Source organism: Leiobunum rupestre, chromosome 4 (assembly GCF_980474605.1).
Source record: "Leiobunum rupestre chromosome 4, qqLeiRupe1.1.hap1, whole genome shotgun sequence".
In the NCBI taxonomy this organism is placed as follows: domain Eukaryota; kingdom Metazoa; phylum Arthropoda; class Arachnida; order Opiliones; family Sclerosomatidae; genus Leiobunum; species Leiobunum rupestre.
The window spans coordinates 43268957-43294970 of NC_143387.1; the positions used below are offsets into that span (position 1 = coordinate 43268957).

Below are 26014 nucleotides of genomic sequence, written 5' to 3' on the forward strand. Positions count from 1 at the left end.
AATTCTAACAAAGGTAAAATCCAGGAAAAAGTTGGGATCCAGGGTAAAGTCGGGGGAAATCCAGGGTAATGTCGAGTGAAAATCCTGGGAAACGTTAGGTGAAATAAATTGAAAAGTTGGGGGAAAATTCAGGGTAAAATCGGGGTGAAATCCAGGAAAAAGTTAGGTGAAATAAATTGAAAAGTCGGGTGGAAATCCAGGGTAAAATCGGGGTGAAATCCAGGGAAAAGCTAGGTGAAATAAATTGAAAAGTCGGGTGAAAATCCAGGGCATTCGAATCAGAAAATATTGTGGCAAAACTACTCAAGTATAACTAAGTGATTTCAATGGTTTTCAAAGATAATGTTTAAGAAAACAATCTAGAGTATGTCGTAATCCAGAACCTCTCTTTTAAATCCGTCCGCTTTATACATGGATTAACTTTTGCTAGTTGGATTGGCAAAGACTTGAAGATTTGAAAAGCTCTACGATAAACCGGAATTAGAGTGGGATCGATTTGAATATCTAATTAGCCAGGGCAATCTTCTGGCTGGTTGTCCGTAGTGAAACGCGATTGAACGGGGAGTGATCGAGACATCGAAGAAGGAAAAAAAGGTTAATTTTTCAGAAATATGTCTATAGTTTTCCCACGCTAAACGTCGTAGAGCGTTTTTAATCGCGGGGAAATTGGCGCGACCGGTTTCGAATTTTGATATTCCATATAAAGAGTGTTCCACGCACCCACCGGATCTTAGCAGAAAAACGAAATCAATCAAATCAGCTTTCGCAATCGACGTCAAGATTAAAGGTTTCTTCCTTAATAAAGATATCTATTAAACGGAATAATATATAATTTTCCTATTAGCCAAGGTGACTGACTAACCGTACTAAATTTGCTTAATGACTTTCCTTACAAAAGAAAAACAATCAGTAATGTTAATGACAATGACGAGAATGAAAAATCTGAGAGAAAAGAGACGAAAATGGAAATAACCGCCGAACTTCATTAATATGGGAAAGGCGACGTTGCCGATATTAGCGTTAGTATAAGTCGCTCTCCTGTGGTATATTCGGAAGCTGTTCCGTTTTATCAATACCCGAGCCCCGAAGCGTATCGCTAGGATTTCGTTTATAGGAGATATCTAGCGCCATCTACCATTATAAGAATTCAACTTTTTCATTTTTCATTTTTTACTTTTACACCTTGGTTTTATTTTAACTCGGTTTCTGAGCCAGCTTTAAAGCCCTTCTTTTAAGGTTTAGATCGATTATTAAAGTTGACTAACAATAATAAAAACGCCAAATGCGTTGACGTCACTCACATATCGATACAATGAAAGGTATTTAGAAACAATTGCATTTTTTATGGCATTTTCTCAAAATATTTTAGACTTTTAATATTTATAATTTATCAAATTATGTGCTAATGAAATTTTATTCCCAAACGTTTTCGTTTTAACTTTCCTAGCACGGTGGTCATTTGTACTGATGATCATTCATAGTATTATCACTTAAATCTAATGATTATTTATTTACTATTCCCGAGTAAGTTCGTTTAAAAGTGATATTTATAAATGCAGTGTTTATTCCGTTTTAATTTGATCCGCGAAATAGTTCAATTTAGTTAATTAAATTTTTCGCCATTAAGTTCTACATTGTGTCGTAGATTGAAATGCCGAAGAATGTTTTACGCGCTTCCGAGATAGTCACCAATTTCTGAACCCATAATTTATATCAAAAAACGCGACGTCTATTCGTCTCACGTGGGTTTTGATTGAAAATAATTATAATTATATCGGGTTGAAATTATCATTATTTTCACTTAATCGATAAGTGTAATTTTAAGTGAAACCCAATAATAAGGAACGCGAACTGAATGTTTGTTTACCCTATGATCGGTAGCACCCACTAAATCAAGTCTTATAATTTATAAATTTTAATACTATACATTATAATTCTAAGCATTATAATTTATATTTTTGGATGTCATGATTCCGTCGGAGCTCGGGGTAGATTCTTTTTTTTATCGCGGGGAACACTTATTCGCGAGATTGCTCAAGCTCAGGCTCTTAGCCTTTACCCGGCGCGGCCATCTATAATAAATGCAAGGTCCATCAGATAACGCGTTACATATTCTCACGCATGCTGTCTAGCGCGGCCCGATGTTTTTTGAATATGCCCGTCACGTGCAAATTCGCTTCATCATTCGGTGAACGAGAGAGAGAATTCGACCCGATACGCCGCTCCAACGAAAGCCAACTTTTTTAACGCGAATTTTGGAGGCCTGGCCGGGAGAACGAAATTGGGGGTGCACCTCAAAAAGGGTTTTTTTTTCTACTCTTTGTCCCGATAGTCGGCGCTTGAATCGGCTCTCGCTATCTGCGAAATTCGCCTATTAACTTATTAGAAATGTTCCAGTAAAGGTTCTTCGCGGAGGTGCCAGTTATTATGGTCAGTGATGAGCGCCAGTAATGTATTTACCCAAACAGGTTTTCGCCCGATTTTTTTTATTCCCCACTGAAATTTTCGTTCGCCATTCCTTCGTGCGATGAGGCTTTCGCTTTGATGAATGTTTTAACTTCTTAAGCGGGGAAAGTGAAACTTTTTAACAAAAAAAAAGAAAGATTAATATTTAATGTACAGTGACGCGTTTAAGTAGGGCGTGGTTGTCTACGAAATGCCAAGGGCGTTCCGGGGTCTGAGGCGTAAATTTGGCCATTTAAATCATCAAAACAATAGCTCTTATCTTATTCTTACCAAATTAATGTCAATGTAGAAATCTTTATTTTTTTTTGTAAGGGTGCCAAAGCGAAAACACCGCTTAATGTTCATATTTTGTTTCATTTGAGAATTTTATATTTAACGAAAACTTTGAATTTCTTTGGCGAAATGTTTTCAGTGCTCCTTCGAATTTTTAAAAGTCTAGACATTCCCGCGCTTAACTTCGCTAATGACTCGTTCTAAGAGTTCTGGTAATCGCCATAGATTCTGCACTTTCGTGGTTTAAAAGCTGGCTTCCATTTGGACTAAAACTCAAATGAAAAAAAGTCTTAAATGTTAACACTTAATTCTTTTTTTTTTCTGGTGGACTTTCTTACCACGTTAATTATTTGTACGAGGGTATTTAGGGTAGCAGAAAAATAATGGTAGGTAACAGTAAAAAATAAATTGAACTATATTATCCAGAAGTTACTTTTGGTGAATCTGCAATAAAATATATTTTACTGAAGTATTTTTATAGCAGCTTCTAAATCGACAGTTTCTTGCTAACTATTAGAGCTAGCGTTCACACTGACCTTCTCATTTCTGAAGCTATTTAGCATTCGGTAGCGATACGAAGGAAGATTTTTCCTCCATTAATCTGGCTATTATTTTGAATAATGAGCTTCACACTTTGGAACGAAAATATGAAACTAGAATATCCACTTTCGGCTCTTGTGTTTATTAAAGTAAACGCCAAGCTTCTTCCACTCGCGTATTATGCTAATATTGTTATTGCCATCAGTCATTTATATTTTGTAAATAGCCTAGCCGTTAAAACCTAGCGTTATTCCGAAACTTGCTTTAATAACGAGGTAAAGTTAGCTTGACGAAGTTTTAATTCAAAAACATTGTCGATGCTTAGACGTTTCCGTTCAAAGATCCGGTTGCTTAACCTCTCTATTAACGTGACGTATGTAAATGTTTCGCCCCTGTTTGTTCGCTCAACGCGCGCTGAGTTCTCGCGTCCTTGTTTAGTCACGTGGCTTATATTGAACGAATATTTCTTACCATACTGTATATTTCAACCACGCTTTGCGTCGCGTTGGTTAATTTTCTACGATATCTTACGCCTTGTATTCCAACGCCGTATAGCTTCGAGGCTGCGGTATAACGCGGCTGGTTGGAATCCGTTGGTATATAGAAAATATCTTTCTAGATTAATCCTAAATATTCAAATCGCGTAATGTGGCCTACAAGTTAACGAATGCGTGGAATAATTTCAGAAACAAGTTTGTCTTTTACAAGAAAAAGTGCTAATATCGAAGATAATTTATACGGGCGATATTTGATAAGGCGTATAACTTTTATAATTTGAAAGACTCCAAATAGAGGGTTGCACCGAGCCAGGGTCCCGTTGAGGTTAAGCACCAAAGGCTTTGAACGGGAATGTCGAGACTTCGACCGTGCTTTACAGAGGTGTCTTGAAACTTAATTTCGACATAGACTTCTTTATATATAGTCCAAGCCATAAAATAAATAATTTTTAATAGTTAGTCAGTGTATCGTTGGAGTGAGTGTAAGGCTAGTTTAATAATTCATAACGATTGTAATGATTATAGTTATTAGCCATGTGGTCATTTCTTTTTCGAAGCATTATGTGTATTTGATTGTTTTACGCTATTATCAATAGAATTTTATTAACAATTCAACTTAAGTCATAAATAAATTGCATGTTTTTGTTTGATCGTTTTTTGTTTCCACTAAAACATTTCCTCTTTTTACATTTCTTCTATTTTACGCATATACTTGTAAAATAGTATTTCGAATATTCTAAATCATATGAATATAATAGAAGACATGCAATTCGAACTTTCCAATATAAAGTGAAATTGTTCATGAATATATTTCACCGACAGCAAAAAAATAAACTTTTAAAGCTCAAACATGTTATTTATTTTTAAACATACGCGCAATAGTTTCATTTGAATTTTCTAAAACGTTTATCCGCCCCCAAAAATTCTGTACATTAGAATAGATATTTTTTCGGTAATGTTATGCATAAAACCTGGTTGAGAATTCGCGTAGCTTATGTAATAAATTATAATCCTACTTCAGTTATCATTTGATGGTGTATCCAAATATTTATGATATTACACTCTTTCAAGTTCTACGAAATCAATATATCAATATTACAATTTACACAATTGGTAATACCGATAACTCAGGTAGCTATACACGTAAGCGGTAGAAAATGGTTTGGCCTGGTTCACACAAATCCTTCGAAACGATTTGAATCGATATCAAGGTAAAGTGTGAACGTGACTTAAGAATACGGGGCAATAATATTATGACGTAGTACCGCCCTCATATATACTATGTAGTATGTAGCGAAATTTCGTCTGTTTTTTAATCACAAAACATAGATGCCAATCTTCTGTGTCTAAAAGGGCCAAGAAATATCTAAAGCGAATTTTCTCTGTAAATTATTCCAAGGTAGTAGTGTTGTAAGTTGGATAATTTTCCGGTAAATGACCGAGGCCTTTTTTCCGGAAACATTTTCCGTATTTTTCAGAAAAAAATAAAAAAAGGTTTAATTCCATGATTAGTCTAATATTGTTTGCAAATTTAAATAAAGCGGCATTTTCGCCTCATTTTTTCGAATCTAAAAGTAAAACTAAAACTCTAGACTAGCTTTAAATTGATTAACAATGTAACACTATGTTACTGTTATTAGACATTTTATATCGATAGAAAGTTTAAAAAAATAAAAACCCTTAAAAAGTAATTTATGTTTCATTTTTTTTATTTCGATTTCCGGAAAAGTTTCTGGAAATTTTTCCGCATTTTATTTTTCCGGAAAATTAACAACAATACAAGGTAGTGTTTGGAATCTTTACCAAGTAATATTTATTTATACTTAGGGAGAATGACTTTGTTAAAGGCCGACTACATAAATCTTCGGTCTACTGTCTTTCACTGGAAGTAGGCTGACTGCATGGCACACTTGTATTGCAGTAAGCCTACTTCCAGTGAAAGACAGAGTAAACTGAAGATTTATGTAGTCGGCCTTTAAGATGATTTTTAAGGTAATAATAATAATAATAATAATAATCAGCTAGGTTATTAACCATGGAACCACCTTTGATCTAAGTCATCAAGCGACATTTCAAGCCGTTAATTCAGGTGGCCGGGTTACAATGCGTAGGAGGGTGGTGGCAAGCCCTTCATGTCACGCTAGCCAACAGCTCCCTACACTAACTATTACCGTTAACCTCAACACGTTTTTTATGGAAGGGGAAACCGAAGATCTCGGGGAAAAACCCCTTAAACCAGTGGGGAGAGAACTTGCAAACTCAACGCAAGAGGAGACCCCTATTATACTGTATTTATCAAAATGTGCCAAAGTAGCTTATCTAGCAATGCCAAGTCAGAGCAAACTAAGTAACAAGTAATCATTGAATTTAATTTAATAAAAATTTAGTTTACAATACCGCTGCACCCAAACTATTTATGAATTTCCTTTGAAAAAGAGGCGTAAAATGTTTAAAATTAATAAAAAATGCATCAACATAAATTAAAATTTGATTTGATTTTTCGATTTTTTTTAAAAGATAAAAAAATCCACAACCGTGTTTAGTTTTTTTAGAGCATTAATACGATTTCATCTAAATGAGTTATTTTATTTAAACAATCTTGAGCTCTTTCATATACTACATTCAAAGTATTTCTTGCCAAGAACATTAAGGTAGTGTCGATCATCGAAAAAAAAATTAGTTTTCCATTTAGGATAATGTCGTTTAGGGATCATTAATATAGATAAGAAACAATTTAACTGTGCCTTGTGATACGCCAAACGCTATTAACTCTTTGGCTCTGTATACTTTATCAATTTTTACTACAGATTTCCTGTTTGCTAAATAACCTTTAAACCAATCGAGTATTAAGTATCCTTTTTCAATGAAATCGAATTCATTAGTGTCAAAAGACTTTCTAAAATAAAACCACAAACTACAATAAGTTTTTACGTTTATTAAACGAAAAGTTCAAAATCTTTGTTTCGGGAAGGATACTCGTACTTACCTTGTTACGATTGTATTACGAAACAGTCTTGTCTCGAGTGAGGTAACGAAATTTTGGTGAGGAAAACATTCGGATAAAAAAACAGCCGTGTTTTGCTCAGACTTTTTGCCTTTGACATCGTCTATCTCCCTAGAAGGTCGATGACGTCGGGCACTCCTCGAGTAGCTCTCAGTAAATTATTCGTCAAGAGTCATACTTAAGAGTAGCATATAATATACTTATGATAGAGGGGTAATTTTTTAACTATGGAAACTTTCAAATTCACTAGAAATACGTAAACATTTACTTCAAATCTGTTTCTGTTTCATAAATGTTTTTAAGGTCTGATGCAAAATGGAATAGAGAACCTTTAAATGAAATACAGTCGCGTGTATGCGGGTTATAGCTTTGTATCTGTGCACGGGAACCAGGAAACGAGCCTTTATTGAAGACCCCACCACAGTAACTTAGCAGCCGACTCCCAGAGTTTGTACTGATACTAACTTCACAATTTAATACAGATGTACTTTGTAAACGGTAACTCTCGAGGTTATTCGAAGCACTATCTTTCAACCTCGTAACATAACGAGTACATTAATGCAGTGGGATATTGGTCGTCCCATTAGAGATATGTACTGTACCGTCTCTGATGTCTATGCATGGAGTAAATCATTGTTGTTGATATTTGACACGGTAGGCGTGGTTGCACGTTAAACCGCTTTTAGTAAAATTCAAAAAACGCTTTGCGAATTGCATTTAACTATCACAGCACGAAGTGCTCAGGAATCGATTACAACGACACCAAGTCTGTTCGAAATGAATGAGATTTAGCAGTGTAAGGCCCGTCTCCATAAAATCTTGTTATGTACATATCAATGTTTGTATGGCCGTCTCCATAAAATCTTGTTATGTACATGATGGTTGTACGGAAATCTTGTTATGTACATGATGGTTGTACGGAAATCTTGTTATGTACATGATGGTTGTACGGAAATCTTGTTATGTACATGATGGTTGTACGGAAATCTTGTTATGTACATGATGGTTGTACGGAAATCTTGTTATGTACATGATGTGCGTACGGCCCTCTCCATGAAACCTTGTTATGTACACTCTGTTTGAAAAGTCTTCGACAGCTGAAATTTTTGCCCTCTTTTTAATTCTGCTAGAAAACTATAATAGATAGCTCGATGAAACCAATTGCAACTTTTATTTATTTTCCAATATCTTTCGTTATTTATCGGTTTCGTCCGCCAAAAATTAATAGTTTGGCGGGAACCGTCGAAACTCATTTTTGACAACTGTTTAAATATTGGTTCTACGGCACTGACTCACGCGTTTTTGAATTCACAATGGTCGGTTCATATTTAGAAAGTGAAAAAATTATCCCTCTACAACCAACGGTTGAGAAGTTATCGCGTTTCCAAATTGTCGTCGAAGTTGCGTTATTTATAATCGCTTGATGCATTTTAGGTGTTTCCTAGTTTCGAGGAGAGTTTGGAAACGCTATAACTTCTCAACCGTTGGTTGTAGAGGGATAATTTTTCCACTTTCTAAATATGAATCGACCATTGTGAATTCAAAAACGCGTGAGTCAGTGCCGTAGAACCAATATTTAAACAGTTGTCAAAAATGAGTTTTGACGGTTCCCGCCAAAATATTAATTTTTGGCGGACGAAACCGATAAATAACGAAAGATATTGGAAAATAAATAAAAGTTGCAATTGGTTTCATCGAACTATCTATTATAGTTTTCTAGCAGAATTAAAAAGAGGGCAAAAATTTCAGCTGTCGAAGACTTTTCAAACAGAGTGTACATGATGTGGGTACGGCCCTCTCCATGAAACCTTGTTATGTACATGATGTGGGTACGGCCCTCTCCATGAAACCTTGTTATGTACATGATGTGGGTACGGCCCTCTCCATGAAACCTTGTTATGTACATGATGTGGGTACGGCCCTCTCCATGAAACCTTGTTATGTACATGATGTGGGTACGGCCCTCTCCATGAAACCTTGTTATGTACATGATGTGGGTACGGCCCTCTCCATGAAACCTTGTTATGTACATGATGGTTGCTGTACGGAAATCTTGTTATGTAAATTATGTTTGTACGGCCGTCAGCATAAAATCTTGTTATGAAAATGATGGTTGCATGGATGGATGCTTTAGCGTTATTCATTAACCATCAGTACGCCATTGCAGCACCCTGTATTCTGCAGCTATATGTTACTATCAAACCTATTAATTTTTTTAATTTATCTATGCTCATTTAGAACGTGCTTACCGTCTAAATTATTTCCCAATAACTATCCATTGATCAAGGGTCCTCTTTTCACCTCATAAAGCATTCATTAAAGTAATAGAAAAACAAGTACCCTCGAATATTCCTCGTTATAAATCTTTCGCGCAATATTTTTAAAAGTGGGGTGGCTTCCCCGAATAAGTGGAACGACCGTGTACCTCCCTCCGCGTATCGTTACGTTTAAACGCTTTGAAGCCAAACAAACGTTAATTTGCTGAGCAATACGGATCGCCGGAAAATAGATGACTCGATGGTTTTATTTTGTTCGTTGAGAAAGGTGGTATTGGAAAAGAAACAATGATCCGCTCGTTGGCGCGGAGGGGGGCTTCGTTTCGTCTCAATAGCGAAGGGCCGCCAAAAACAGTGTTAGGCATTTAGCGAATTTAGCAGCGAAATCGAAAAGCGATGGAGCGTTTCCAATTTAGCCAGCGCACGTTCTTCAAGGTTCGTGATCTTGTGTCAGAACAAATTGCCCGGCTCACACGTAAACCCGCCGCCCAGATAAAAGAATAATGGCGGCGCGTGAGTTCCACGTATGGACTTAATGCGTAGTTCGAACCATCTCTCTCTCCCTCCTCCCCTTGTCGCTTCTTTTTAAAACCTTTAAATTATAGAGAAATTATAATTTTTATTACGGTAGTTTTTGGGGATCTACACGGGCGATTTCCAAGTTAAAGCAAACACACGATTTCTACGGTTTGTCCCCTTCTCAGCGCCCGACCACGCATTTCAAGTGTGTCTGCGTAACGCTTAAAATATCGCTCACTTCAGGTAATTAAGATTGTAGTTTATTCCCCTTTTATTGAGAATACCTTTTTAATGCCCTTATTATTATTATTATTATTGCAGACGGTGTCATTTATTTAAGTATTCTATTAAGCGAATAATAATAATTTAATTTTTTTGCCAGATTTTAGGCTAGGGAAAAATAAATATTTAATGAACAGTGCAGTTTTTCCGGTTACGTTAAAGTAAATATTTGACAAACAGTGTATTCTTAGATTATGAAAAAGTGAACATTGACGAATAATATCTTCACAAGATATGGAAAAGTAAATATTTTAACGCTTTTTACATTTGCTGTTTATGATTATGAGCAGAATTAGTAGATTAGTAGATTGTTTTACTTTTGAAAACGGGGGTTCGATCGACATTTGTAAATTTTGCGTACGGTATTTTTAATCTTAAAGTGATTTCAGAAAACAAAAACTGATGTTGAGATTTCACAGTACGATTTAGGCGTTAATGTCTGGTTTTTTAGACCGATTTAGAGATTTTGGAACTGATTTTCGCCCAGATTTCGATATTTTCCAGTTGATTTTAAGATTTATATGTCGGATCCTTCGTGGCAACTACGTTAGGCCTTGACGCTTATTAAATCAAATTACACGATTACGGGAGTCCTTTAGGATATAACACTTGAAGAGCTAATATTTTCATATAGGTATATAATAGACATTTCAAAGTACGTATTGCGGAGAAATGAGCCCCCAGGGGTGGGATAGTTTATCGAAACTTTTGACAGCGTAAAAAAACAACCGGTAACAGTTAGTCATTTCTTTGATTTGCTTTGTTAGAAAGGTCAGTTCTACACTAGGAGCAACAAACACAAGGATAACGCAGCTAGCCTCTAAACACGCTAACGCAGTGTTGTGTACAAATTTCATTGGACGAATTTTTCCCCTTCCGACGGCAGCAGGCACTAAAGCGTCTAACCAATGAAATCTGTATGCAAGAAAATGCACGAGTTTTGACGGGTTGCGTTCACCTTGTGTGGGGTGCTGTGTTTGTTGCTCCTATAGGTTCTACAGAGCACGATTAAAAGTTGTTAATTCAAAAGTGACAGAAGTCGAAGGTTAGGAAATGGATTGCCAGATAACTTTAGGGAGGTGTGATGTAGTCTACTACGTAATAATACTTTAAAAATTTGGCGTTGCGAAAGAGAAGGGAATGTAATGAATAACGCGTATTTCGCCCCGAAGCGGCGCTCTAATTTGTACCGCACGAAAACAAACAAATCGACACTTGGAAAATATTCAACCGCAAAATCGGCAATTACGTTATTGAATCTTTACTCGCGGGTATTTATTCATATCGTGGGCATCCGCATTGCTAAACATCTCACGTAGCCAGTATCTTTTTACCATTTTACAATCAGTTTGCGTTGTACTTTCAATAATACCTTTCGCAGAGTCTATATTTATGGCTATAAAAAACTAACCGAGGGGGAATGTAGTGCCAAAATGATTAATTCGTTTCGGCACCCCCCCGTCTCGCTAAATTCCCACTTATTACGTTGTCCAGGGGGGCCACCTATGTACGCCTCCGAGGTGTGTTTCATAGCTTGAACCTGCCAATGAGGAAAAGCCACCATGCTACGTTATATCCCCCGCTTTCATCTTATCTTGACGATCGTGATGTAATTTTCCGGCCTTACGTAACGGTTGGGACGTGCCCGTCATCCAATCGAAGTTGAAGTGGGCGGATTGCCATCGTACACGCCCAATTTTCGCCACCACATCCCCATTACATTCGCTTTTTTTCTTCAAATTTTATATATTTTTTTTTTAAGCTCCATCTTTTAACGATGGGAAAATAAAAATGTCTATTTATCTATCGCGCGTGTTGATATGGCGTAGTCGTCACGCTAGCATTTTCTATCAAAAATCGCAACCTCGCTTGGTAAGCGCTTTAAAGGGCGGATACCATTTTTATCATACTTTAAACCCTCTCTTTCTGGGGGGCTTCGTACTAAAATTGTGATCGGAAATTATTTTAGATCTGTCCCTTTCGGGTAATTCTAACACGTATGAATTAAGCTTAATGGAAAACCTTTGTAAACAGAGTTAAGATTATTAATGAAGGCTTTTGCGGAAGCTTCTCACGTGCCTTCGCGGTATTAAACGCGCCCCGATATTTATTCTGCCCAGAGACTCCGGGCGGACGGTGTGACAAACCCTTCTTACTATTCCCGGCACCCCGTTTTCGCGATTTAGGAGACAAAAGCAAAATTATAAATAATCTCGATTAGGCGAATATTATACAAAGGTGTTTCTCGTTCCTTTTTATTATCGGCGAGCGGGTGCGCCCCTCGTTGTCCAAATTTAGCCCCTATGTAAAGTGGGCTTCGTTTATGTTTCTAGGGGGGCGTACGCCTTCCACGCCCGTTCGTGGACAACTTCGCCCGTTTATTGGTATTAGGTGTGGTCCGTGGATTTTAAACGCGCTTTCCTAATTTCATTTGTCGAGAGCTTATTACGTTATACGAGGCTCACGAGCGGATTCGTGTTGATAGGATTGTTCGTTTTTATTCAAATTAGTTTTGCGGAAGTATAATTCCTTTTATATCGTATTAAAAATAGAACTTTTTTATTGCTAATACTAATTAAAATAATACTAATTAATACCGCGTATACCAAAAACATAGATTTACACGCAGAAAATGAATAAAAAGATTAAAAATTATGTATAATAATTAGGACAAAAGCGCGAGTTTTGAAGTAAAGTTTAATTCAGAGATTCGATGCCCATTAAATATGTTTTACATTTCAAGGCGACTAACAGTGGTAATATCTAACCGAAGTTCATAACTGTCCGTAAATATTTTATACAAACGAAAGTTTTATATATTTTATTAAATATTCATGCTTTTAAAATTTCCATAAAAATCTGTTTTTCGTAGTAGCAATTGCGAGATTATAGGTCTACAATATACTGTTTCAGTGCTGTAGATCTAACTTTGAGTTTTCTTTTTTCGCACTATAGATAACGATTTAACGAAACATCCAAATTTGTAAGTGAATTTTTAAAATTAATATTTATTGTTCATGTGCGTTTTTGAATTAGACTAAATACTTTGGAATGTGTTCGGAATGCATCGATTGGAATAAATTGATAAAAGAGTATTATAAAAAAAAACTCATTGAAATATTAAGTTTATGATAGCTAAATTTAGGACTAGAAATTTTTTAGTGTTTAAGAATGTAGAAAAAATGCTTAGGTCGAAATTAGTTTTTGTTAGAAACTACCACCAATTTCACCCATTAACGCCTAGCGAAAGTGTCGATCGAAATTGGACTATCCAAATAAGAGTAAAAACTAATATCATTGAATATACGTCGTGCGCTACTTAAAACGCGTAACCAAATAACGTTTAGAGCAAATAAAAGTGGAATTTATACGCAACCTCTATACGAAGGTGACTGTAGTATATTATAACTCTATATTATAAACGCTTAAAATAATAGTGTGTTTGACCTATTATTACACTATTCCAACACTTCGTGCGGGCTTTACACGACGCCTTTATTTATAAACAAAAATGAACCAATTTTATAACAGGGAAATAAAATACGAAGAATTAAATAGGTATTTTAAGCCACACCGGAAAAATGCAAACAATATATAATTGCGGAAATTTATTATTTGTTAGCTATGAAAAAGAAAAAATAATAACTTATTTTGAAACCATCTTTTCTCGATCTAATAGTTTTAGAAACCAGATTTATGAAATAAACCAGTTTTAGATACGATGTATTTCTCATGTTCTTTCCAAAACGTATTTTTTAAAATCAGCGTGTGCTATAGTGAAGATGCGAGTCTCAAACTAATAATATTATAATTATATGAATACTTTTATAATAATAATCAGCTAGGCTAATGCCCAAGGCACCACCTTAGGCCCATGGTTATGAAAGTTAGAGAATTTGGAAAATGGTTATGAAAGTCAGGGAATTTCGAAAATGGTTATGAATGTCGGGTAATTTGGAAAATGGTTATGAAAGTCAGGGAAAATAAGTAAATTATAAGAAATAGTAAAAAAATGTCAGGGAAAAAATAGGGAATTAGTTATCTTCCGCGTTTTTATAGCTGGATGTAATATTTTTATTACTTAAAGGGCTTGCCACCACCCTCCTACGCATTGTAACCCGGCCACCTTGATTAATGGCTTTAAAAGTCGCTTGATGACTTAGGCCTAAGGTGGTGCCTAGGGTATTAGCCTAGCTGATTATTTTTTTTATTATTATGTGGTTAAAGATGGTAAACGATTAGGGAAAACCTGGTAAAGTTAGAATAATTAAAAGTGGAAATTGCATATATTAACAGCGAAAAATGTATTTTATGCCGAATTTTAACCGAGTTAAACTTTCTTTGTATAGTTATTAGAAGTTAGTTCTTGTAATAAATATTAGCTTTCCGCTAAAAAGTTACGGTAAACCCAACAAATAAATTTTTAAATCCTTTGTTCGCTCACGCGGACGTGATAAACAAGATTAGAGGATCAACTGCAAAAATAACTCGGCGAAAGGTGTATTAAAACCCTTTTTTAAACCCAACGAAACCAATCGCGATAAATAATAACCATTAAAACGCGTAATTCCGTAATATAGCGATTGCGGTTGTACAGAAAGTGTATTTGGAAAAGAATGGTGGACGGAATTGCCTGTAATATCTGTGTTTATGAAGAATGATCGAACTCGACGGCATAAGAAGCCGCGAAACGAACACGCCCGACACTTTTTACAGCCCCCCCCCCCCACCCCCCGGAAGCGGAATAAGAAGAAGAATAGTCCTAGCTCGCGAGTGTGTGGAGGCTGAAATGGAACTGCGCGATCGATCTGATATCGAACCGATGTAGCGGCGGCAGTGTTGAACTTCCCCCTAATTCACGAAGATAAGACTGAGGTATATATCTCAGCCTGTATTTCCTTCTTGGCCGCCAACTAGAGAGATAGTCTGGATAGAGTGAAGGGGGGGGGGGAGGGGTTGTAGTGGGAGTGGTGGAGTGTTTCCTTCGCTGGTTTTCAAGTTCCCGCTCTCAATTTTGCCCCTGGTGGGCGGCAACCCGCGGAAGAAAACGCTCCTTTGGCGCCCGTGTAGGCGGCAGCCCCGCGTATCTTCTTCTCCTCTTTATGGTATATACGTTTAGATGTAGCGCGGGTTTCCGCGTGTGTCTGGCTGGCGATGCGATGTCCTATTATCCACCGGGGAAAAGAAACTCTATTTTTATCCAGACGTCAAAGACAGGGAAAATATAGTCATGGTCGCTTGTTTGGCTCGCGCTGTTGTCCGTACGTTTGACGAAAATCGTCAATTATCAGACAATATCTAAAAATCTTCAATTATCAGACAATATCGAAAATCTTCAATTGTCAGACAATATCTAAAAATCTTCAATTGTCAGACAATATCTAAAATATTCCATTATCAGACAATATCGAAAATATTCAATTATCAGACAATATCGAAAATATTCAATTATCAGACAATATCGAAAATCTTCAATTGTCAGACAATATCGAAAATCTTCAATTGTCAGACAATATCTAAAAATCTTCAATTGTCAGACAATATCTAAAATATTCCATTATCAGACAATATCGAAAATATTCAACTATCAGACAATATCGAAAATATTCAATTATCAGACAATATCGAAAATCTTCAATTGTCAGACAATATCGAAAATCTTCAATTGTCAGAAAATATCGAAAATCTTCAATTATCAGACAATATCGCAAATATTCAATTATCAGACAATATCGCAAATATTCAATTGTCAGACAATATCGAAAATATTAAATTGTCAGACAATATCGAAAATATTAAATTGTCAGACAATATCGAAAATCTTCAATTATCAGACAATATCGAAAATCTTCAATTATCAGACAATATCTAAAAATCTTCAATTGTCAGACAATATCGAAAATATTCCATTATCAGACAATATCGAAAATATTCCATTATCAGGCAATATCGAAAATATTCCATTATCAGGCAATATCGAAAATATTCCATTATCAGGCAATATCTAAAATATCCCATTATCAGGCAATATCGAAAATATTCCATTATCAGGCAATATCTAAAATATTCCATTACCAGGCAATATCTAAAATATTCCATTATCAGGCAATATCTAAAATATTCCATTATCAGGCAATATCGAAAATATTCAATTATCAGGCAATATCGAAAATATTCAATTATCAGGCAATATCGAAAATATTCAATTATCAGACCATATCGAAAACAATTATCAGACCATATCGAAAACAATTATCAGACCATATCGAAAACAATTATCAGACCATATCGAAAACAATTATCAGACCATATCGAAAACAATTATCAGACCATATCGAAAATATTCAATTATCAGGCCAAATCGAAAATATTCAATTATCAGGCCAAATCGAAAATATTCAATTATCAGGCCAAATCGAAAATATTCAATTATCAGGCCAAATCGAAAATATTCAATTATCAGGCCATATCGAAAATATTCAATTATCAGGCCATATCGAAAAAATCTTCTATTATCAGACAATATCGAAAAAATCTTCTATTATCAGACAATATCGAAAATCTTCTATTATCAGACAATATCGAAAATCTTCTATTATCAGACAATATCGAAAATCTTCTATTATCAGACAATATCGAAAATCTTCTATTATCAGACAATATCGAAAATCTTCTATTATCAGACAATATCGAAAATCTTCTATTATCAGACAATATCGAAAATCTTCTATTATCAGACAATATCGAAAATCTTCTATTATCAGACAATATCGAAAATCTTCTATTATCAGACAATATCGAAAATCTTCTATTATCAGACAACATCGTATCAATGATTTACCAGTAAGTCTGATGGACGATAGAAATATAGCCATGGATAAAAGGCTGGCCGAGATAAGAGCTTCGGTGAATAACTTTACTCTAAATTCTTTTTTTCACAAAAACATAATTGATATTGGTTGGTTATATAAAGTTGATTGAATTTCATTACATTGCTTTTAAAATGATTCATATTTTATATTAGTATTCGTTAAATGAGGGACAGATCGTTGACTGTAATAATAATAATGATAATAATAATAATTGATTTTATAATCCTTTGAAATTTAATCTTTATACAACCAAAAGCTACAGTGTGGTGTATTTAGTAATGATGTGTGTCAGGAATCCATATCTCTACTTGGAATGCTTATCGCGGCAGATTTTCGTCTCGATGTGACTGACGGTTTTTTGACGTCACTATGTTAACTTAGCAAACAACTATACATAAGAGGGGAGCGCGCATGGGGATTTTTCTCTCGTAGGCGGGGCCAAAGCCGTCAGAGTGATCTTACCATACGCGATACGGCAGCAAAAGCATTCTTAGTTGAGGTATGGATTCCAGTGTGTATACAAATCATAGTAAATCACAGGAATTCGTGATATCAGTATAAGATTTCAGAAATCAATGGTAACCATGGAAATATTGTATGATATCATTTTTTTAAATCAAATGTACAAAAGGTTTAAGAGGGACAAGCTACAGATTTCAGTTAAATGCGATTTAATCATGATTGAAACATTTGAAACCATCCTAATAACCATTGAAGTAATCTACCCCTGGGTTTTAAGTAAAATTTGCATAAATCAAATTGATCGGTTTTGGTTGAATGCAAGTTTTCAAGCAATGAAATTGAGGATGTGTCTTATCGAAAGAAGAAAGGAAGGCCACTATAAAAGTGGCTATTCTTCATCCAACCGGGACTCTGATTAAACGAGACAAACCAACCGGACTCTGTTTCCACGAACCCAACCCAACCGGACTCTGTTTCCACGAACCCAACCCAACCGGACTCTGTTTCTACGAGCCCAAACCCAACTGGAACTCAGTTTCCCCGAGCCCAAACCCAACTGAAACTCGGTTTCCTTGACCCCAACTCCAACCGAACTCGTTTTCCATGACCCCAACTCACTGTCGGTATTTTACCACTTCTTTTACTAAAGTACCTTGAAAAAGTATCTTTTCGAAAAATATTCGAAGTGAATATTTTCTTTTATGGCAGATCCCCCGAAAATCTGTAGAATATGAAACTAGAAAGTGATCCTACGCGGAGATATACATAGTCAAAGAGCGCCAGAAGAGAAAGTGAGAATGTGCTCCGAGGGAACTCCAGGGAAGAGGACAGAGAAGAAAGCGAGGGGGGGTTCGCCACCGCCTGACAAGTATTGATTATGGAAGCGCCGAAGACGCTTTTTCGCCGCCTTTTTCTCCGCACTTTCTCGCTCGACGAACTCGCTCGGTAAAAAGAACCCAGCACGCTCCAAACTGCACCATCGTACGCGTGCGTGCTGCCACCAAATTCAAGGAGTGAAGATCTCGATCTTGTTGAGTGCCCAAAATATTTCGCTTGACAGATTTTGTTCGTATACACCGAAAAATCCATTATCACCTCTGCCGTTGTTTCGTTTTATGGATTGAGAACATCCCTCGCTTCCCACTTTTCTCAAAGGAACAATCCCTTGAAGTAAAAGTTTGCGTCATTGATGAAAACTGAGAGATACCATGCATTCCTAAGAATATTAAGATAGTGTTATTAAAACCATAACTTCATTTAATAAAGAAAGGGTTTTTGAAAACTGAGAGATACCATGCATTCCTAAGAATATTAAGATAGTGTTATTAAGACGTGTTATTAAGACCATAACTTCATTTAATAAAGAAAGGGTTTTTGAAAACTGAGAGATACCATGCATTCCTAAGAATATTAAGATAGTGTTATTAAGACGTGTTATTAAGACCATAACTTCATTTAATAAAGAAAGGGTTTTTGAAAACTGAAGAGATACCATGCATTCCTAAGAATATTAAGATAGTGTTATTAAGACGTGTTATTAAGACCATAACTTCATTTAATAAAGGGTTTTTGAAAACTGAAGAGATACCATGCATTCCTAAGAATATGAAGATAGTGTTATTAAGACGTGTTATTAAGACCATAACTTCATTTAATAAAGAAAAGGTTTTTGAAAACTGAGAGATACCATGCATTCCTAAGAATATTAAGATAGTGTTATTAAGACCATAACTTCATTTAATAAAGAAAGGGTTTTTGAAAACTGAGAGATACCATGCATTCCTAAGAATCTTAAGATAGTGTTATTAAGACCATAACTTCATTTAATAAAGGGTTTTTGAAAACTGAGAGATACCATGCATTCCTAAGAATCTTAAGATAGTGTTATTAAGACCATAACTTCATTTAATAAAGAAAGGATTTTGGAAAACTGAGACATACCATGCATTCCTAAGAATATTAAGATAGTGTTATTAAGCCCATAACTTCATTTAATAAAGAAAGGATTTTTGAAAACTGAGACATACCATGCATTCCTAAGAATATTAAGATAGTTTTATTAAGACCATAACTTCATTTAATAAAGAAAGGGTTTTTGAAAACTGAGAGATACCATGCATTCCTAAGAATCTTAAGATAGTGTTATTAAGACCATAACTTCATTTAATAAAGAAAGGATTTTTGAAAACTGAAACATACCATGCATTCCTAAGAATATTAAGATAGTGTTATTAAGACCATAACTTCATTTAATAAAGAAAGGATTTTTGAAAACTGAGAGATACCATGCATTCCTAAGAATCTTAAGATAGTGTTATTAAGACCATAACTTCGTTTAATAAAGAAAGGGTTTTTGAAAACTGAGAGATACCATGCATTCCTAAGAATCTTAAGATAGTGTTATTAAGACCATAACTCTGTCTACGCCACCGAGAAAGACGGAATTACCTTCACAGCTAGTGGCGGATCCAAGATTTTTTTCGAGGTAGGCTAGAATGTTAAAAGTGGGCCCCCAACCACATATTATTCTAAAAACGAAATGTTAAATTTATAAGATTGTTGAATGTGCTTGTGAGACCAATTAAGTTATTAATTTAGAAAAAAATTTCAAAAAGAAAAAGCGGTTCTTCTACTCTGTTTAGAAAACTCATCAACAACCTTCGTGGGATTATCATTCAAAATATTGCTTAGATCTCTATTAAGAGATAACAACGATAAGTTTGAAAGACTATTTTATCGCATTGTTGTTCGTGTGTTTTTTTTATTCTGTTAAGGGTGTTAAAACTCCTCTCGCATGCCGCGCTGGAAACTGGGCGTTTAACAACTTTTATTCCAACTTTAATGGATCTAGTATTAAATTCAAATATCTCAAAAATATTACAAAAATTTATAGCGTCAGCCTCGTTTAAAAATTAGACACTCTGAGGATCAGACGCCATTAAATAATTTAATACAGAAAAGTTATCGGTCAACCTCTTATTAATTTTGCAGTATATATATCCAAAATCACGAAATATGTACTTTTTAATTTCTGGCTCACGTTCATCTTTTCATATTTCCTGTTTCCTAAGCTATCGTAAACTATGCACTCTTTCAATTTCTTACTAACTAGCCTTTTCCGTTGACCAAATTCACTCTTTGGATCCGGTATTGAAACATTTACTGTTTTGGCAAGTTGGGAAGCTTCGTCCCTTATTTCGGTAAACTTATCAGTTCTCATTTCTCTAACAATTTGTAAGTTCAGTAACTGTAGCTTTGCGCAAATAGTAGATTGAAATGATTTGGGGCCCCAATAGATAATTACGGGTAGACTGTAGCCTACCTTGCCTACCCCTAGATCCGCCACTGTTCAGAGCGCGATCAGGGTTGCCACACGTCAGGGAAAAGTCAGGGAATTTAAAAATGGGCTTAAAAAGTCAGGGAATTTTAAGAATTGGTAAAAAATCAGGGAAAAGTCAGAGAATTCAATTTTATCTGGGCACTTTTTGAAGGTAATTTAACTCTAGATGTATGACAAATTCTATGATTATCATTTATTTCCTTGGAATGTTTGGCTAATTTTTTCAACATTGCAATAACCTTTTTACATACAAATTTATTAACTTCTGATAAAAGTAAAGTATAAAATAAAAATTTTGGCCTTAATAAGTCAGGGAAAATCTTTTTAAATGGTCAGGGAAAATCTTTTTAAATGGTCAGGGAAAATCTTTTTAAATGGTCAGGGAAAATCTTTTTAAATGGTCAGGGAAAACAGGGAATAGTCAGGGAATTTGAATCTGAAAATTTTGTGGCAACCCTGGCGATTCAGTGTTGCCAATAAAAATAATAACGCAATTTGGGAAATATTCCGCATTCGATGGGAAGAGAATGGGATATTCTCTAACAGAGGTTGAAATCCTTGGGCATCGGCTGAAGAGCTTTTGTCCCAGAGCGTGAAAGCGGCACGCTAGCGTTCATTCGATCCGGTAATCCTTCACAGCTCTCTCTCATCTTCGGTCAAATTAGGGACAAACTATCGGCTAAACTCAGCCCGAGCCGCTAACCTCCCCCCCCCCCGCGAGCCCCGATCTATAATAGGTCTACCGACCGTGGCGACCTCTAGTTTTCCGCATCCTAAACCTCTGTATGCTCTTTTAATGGCGAACGGTTTTCCCATGCTCCCCGCGAGGGGCGCTGCGCCCGCGTGATGGAGAGAGCGCGTGGCTCATTTTCATTCTCCGCGTCGCCCCCTCCCGGCCCCGACTCCGCTCGTATCGAACTGGCGGGAGAAGGGGCTTTTGATCCGATAAGCCCCCGCGCCCTTTCTTCGCCGTCTCTAATGAAATTAAAAGGCGTCTCATCTTTCAGAATGTCGGCTCGCTCAGTTTCGCCCGTATTCTAATGCCTTCCGTCCCGAAAGAGCGCGTCTGATAAAGCGATTCTTCGAGATCTTACGCGAGAAGGAATCCTCGGCTCACCGAGTACCGAAGTCGAAGGCTTCCGGATGGAAAGTCGCTTTCGACGCTGATTTCAGGTGGCGCGTCATCCCGATCGTCATGTTTTGGTTGGCCAAAATAAAAAGGAATGTATCGAAAAGACGCGCACGAGCGTAACGGCGGCGCAATGGGCGGCGACGATCTGTTATTTTATTTCTGTAGATATCGGAACGACGAAGAGAAGCCCTTTATTACTCATTCGAGATCTTGACTCGTATTACGTATAAACATAATTCCGGTTATTATTATTCAATTATCTCTCGACATTTCTGAAGTCGGGTTATCGACATTATGAGGTGTTCCTAAATGTTTTGGCGTTACGTTAACCAAGCAATACATCACTTCATTAACGATGGAGCCATTTACGTCATTTTATTTTACGTTTTATTGAAATGGTGGAAATGGAAAATACATTCCCAATTTTTCTCGTATCTGACCAAAGAATATAAAGCCCCAGGAATGGAAGGATTGATATTATTGGCCGCGTGTTTTGGCCGAGCTAGAAACTTCCGGCAGAGCAAATCAGAGTAACCGGAAACGGTTAACGCAACCCGGTCTCTCTTTAAAAACGAGAGGCGCAAAAGTTCCACTAGACGGAGCTACACTTTCCATTCCTGGGGCTTTATATTCTTTGATCTGACCACAGACTTATTAGGAAGGAGCTTCAAATACAAGGAGAACGCAGCTAGCCTTTAAACACGCTAATGCAGTGTTGTGTATAAATTTCATTTGTCGAACTTTTACGGGGGGGGGGGGACAATTCCCGATTTTTTCCCCTTCCGACGGCAGCAGGCGCTAAAGTGTCTAACCAATGAAAAATGTACGCGAGAAAATGCACGACTTTTGACGGGTTGCGTTCTCCTTGTGCTCTGTTTGTTGCTCGTAGGTATTGCTGAAGTGGTGTATTTTCGTTTGTTTATAAATGTAATAACGCGTTTTATTTATTTCCGCAATGAGGCACAGAATATGAGATAATTTGGCACCAAACCTCAAATTGTTCACGTTCAAAGACTTATCTTTAAATGGTTACGCTGCTACCTCTTCAATATAACATCATTTGCTCTTACACTTTTATTGAAATAATGCTAATTATAGCAACGGCATTTACATTCGCGCGACTTGCACCAGATTTACGCGTACAGAAAGAGAGATAATAGCTTGTTTGTTCGGAGACTTTTTGTCATGAAAGTCGGGAAGCTTCTCGAAAGTGACGAGAGATGGGGCTGTATGATGAAAAGCGGGCATCCGGACTGTTTTCTGTCCGAGCAAGGTTAGAATGGCTCGCTAATTCAACTACACGGAGCGGGATCTCCCGTGACGAGAGGAAAGCTCGGCAAATATTCCAAATCCATTGTGGACGGACAAGGAGAGCTATCATCACAAAGCGGTCAATACATTAATCCCGTATAAGGGCCGCTCATTTGCCGCTTCTCAAAGGCGCAGTCGGGGGTCACACATGGTCCCTGAATGCGGCCACCAGATCGCAGCCACCCTCCGCCGCGGAAAGCACCCTTGGACTCTAGTCCGCGCCAGGGCCTCGAAGACATTAAAGATACTTAGCCGAATAATAGGGAGAATATATACGTATAGAGGGCGCTCTATATCTCTCTCTAAACCCCGCACGCGCGGTTGATTTTACTTTATATATATTCGAATTCCCTTCGGGGGGGGGGGGGGGCGTCACCCACTGGGAGCGCGCGTTCAATGATGGCACCCCCAAACCTTCCGCGCCCCGAGACACCGACTCCCGTACGGATCAAGACTTCGCGTTGTCGTATATATAAAATAGCATCCCTGCCATAGTCGAGTCGACGCTCGACTGACCGCGCGCTGGAAAGCGACGCGGGGGTACGGTCTGCGCCGGATAATCGATACCCTTTAAGGGCGTCGGAAGCCGTCATCCCGAAGCGAGGGAAAAAGCGAGAAAGCGTTACTAAAGTACACTCGAAAGCAGACACGACTAATTTGCATAAAGCTCTCACGCTGCGATACTCTGGCGAATATTTATACGATAGGACGTGATTTATGGACACCCCGTTCGCGATTCACCCAATATTATTTTCCCTCCGCGCTGGCCTATTATCGTTGACGAACGACGCGTTTCTTTAACGTATCAATCCCGCCAGCGACTCGCCTACCGCCACGCTACGGGCTGGTAGACCTCGGAAAGAGGTACGTAGTTGCCACCAACTCGGAGCGATTTTCATTGAGGAGCGCGAGATGTTGATGACTATATAGTGTCGGTGGTGTCCTCGCTGGTCAATGATGAATAAAATTTTGATTCTTTTCGTCGCCTCTCGTTGGTGGCCCGAATTTGCACGCGGATGTCATTTGGGGTCAGCGGATCGTTGTTCTTTTAAAATGCCACGACGACATTTTAGACGAGCGTAAACATTTTGTTTATGTCTCGACACGGATCAAAAACGACGTTTACGGAAGAAAAACTTATTTCCTCGTGCACGCTTTCGTATTTTCATACTCTAGCGTACTTCAATTTTGCTCCCAAAATATGCGAAACAAAATTGCCCTAATGTTCTTCAATTACGCAAATGTTTTCCCGCACAAACTATTACTTAAACCACCTATTTTCCTATAGTTAAATGTAAATTTGCGTTAAAACAAAGGTTGACAGTGTTTTCTCGTCGTGAATTTACATGTTTCTCGCGAAAGAGCGAGATGTTATCAGGCCACGAAATATGACCTTAAGAATAGAGGTTCATACTCGCAAGGAGACTACCCGAGGTGTTACACACCGATTTTGTTCAAACTCGGAGGATTGGTAGACCTTCATCTAAATTGAAAAATCCTAAAGGGATTTTATTCAATGGGCAACGGTTTTGCCATGGCAACAAAAAATGTTTTTGACAACATGAAATGGAAATTTTCCCATTGAAAATAACATGAGATTTTGACCGAGTCCAAGGGTCCCCTCCCCCCTGTGAAACATTTTACAAAATTGAAAAAAAAATTAAAATACCAAAATTATAAAAAAAATTGATAAAAATTGACGAAAAAATAAAATTGATCCCATTTTGATCAATTTTTTTAATTTTTTTCATAGGGAAATCGGTCAAAATCCCATGTTATTTTCAATGGGAAAATTTCCATTTTATGTTGTCAAAAACATTTTTCGTTGCCATGGCAAACCTGTTGCCCATTGAATAAAATCCCTTTAGGGTTTTTCAAGTTACATGAAGGTCTACCAATCCCCCGAGTTTGAACAAAATCGGTGTGTAACACCTCGGGTAGTCTCCTTTTAAAATCAATTACTTAGATTTAGATACAAGAATTATTTCCAAGGCACATTTTTCTTGGAAAGCAATGATACTTTCCGAAAGAAAAGTCGGATGATCGTTAAAATGTTACGATAAAAGCTCGAGTCTACCTTTTTCGTTTCAAAGTTCAAGGGTTGAATCGCGGTCGAATTAATCAGGGGAAGAAGTTGTAAAGATGTCTCGAATTTTTTTTAAAGATTTTATTAGAACCTCTAAGGCGACGAATTTTGTTCAATTTTAAGCTTATATTAGTTGGTTTTTATTTATTTATTGGGAAAATTCGACCATTTTGTCTCAACATAATCATTATCCCTCAGAATAAATAGAGCGTTCTATAGAGTAATATCGGCGTGGCGTATGTCAACGTCACCCATGCTTTTTCCTATAGATAAAAAACTGCCCTCAAAATGGCGGCCATAGTCCAAAGCTACAGAGCGATACTACTCTATAAAATCGGTCCATAACCGGTCAAACGTTTCATACAGACTATAGAGCTAGTTCAGCAGGACTAACAACTTTTGTTATTCTTTGGCTTAAGAGAATTCGGCTTATGTCCTGTCTTTAAATGAATATTTTAGAGACGTACCTTTTAGGAGTTGTAGGAGGGACCCTAGGTGTTAAGTGTTTGGGATTAAGGATATTTTCATTATCTAAGTTTCATTTTAAACCCGTGGATTTGGGACTAGTATTTTGCTTATTTACCATCATACATTTATTACAAAAATCATCTAAAATAAGAAAAACGGCGCGGAAAGCCGGAAATGAGTGAAGCCTAGGCTAGCAACTACTCTACTAATAAAAATAGACTGCTCTCAATTTCTTACGGGTTTGCCAGATAAATATTTTTCTCTAAGACGAAAAACCGGCCAAACCTTCACCTCAAAAGGGGGAAAGCACACCACACCGATTTTATAGAACGCTCTATTACCAAAAGTAAATTTAGGGGAGAAAATGAGCTCGAGAACGCAAAAATAAAATTATGGTATTTTGATTAGTTTTAAGCCATAAACATTGTGGAATCTAATTTCATAATCTTAAATTTAGCTTAACCAGATTAAAACCTCAAAAAAAGT

General features: G+C 36.8%; 1 protein-coding gene across 6 annotated transcripts in view; it reads left to right on the forward strand.

Annotated features, from left to right (window-relative positions):
- The window catches only part of Sp1 (transcription factor Sp8), a 79691-nt gene that overhangs the window by 17249 nt on the left and 36428 nt on the right, over window positions 1-26014 (forward strand). For 3 of the 6 annotated variants that reach the window (XM_090172138.1, XM_090172141.1, XM_090172140.1), the window contains exon 2: window positions 12813-12840. The exons of the other annotated variants lie outside the window; for them this stretch is intronic. The gene's annotated coding sequence lies outside the window, so the exon portion shown is untranslated. The remainder of the gene's footprint in view (window positions 1-12812; window positions 12841-26014) is intronic. 6 annotated transcript variants of the gene reach the window in all.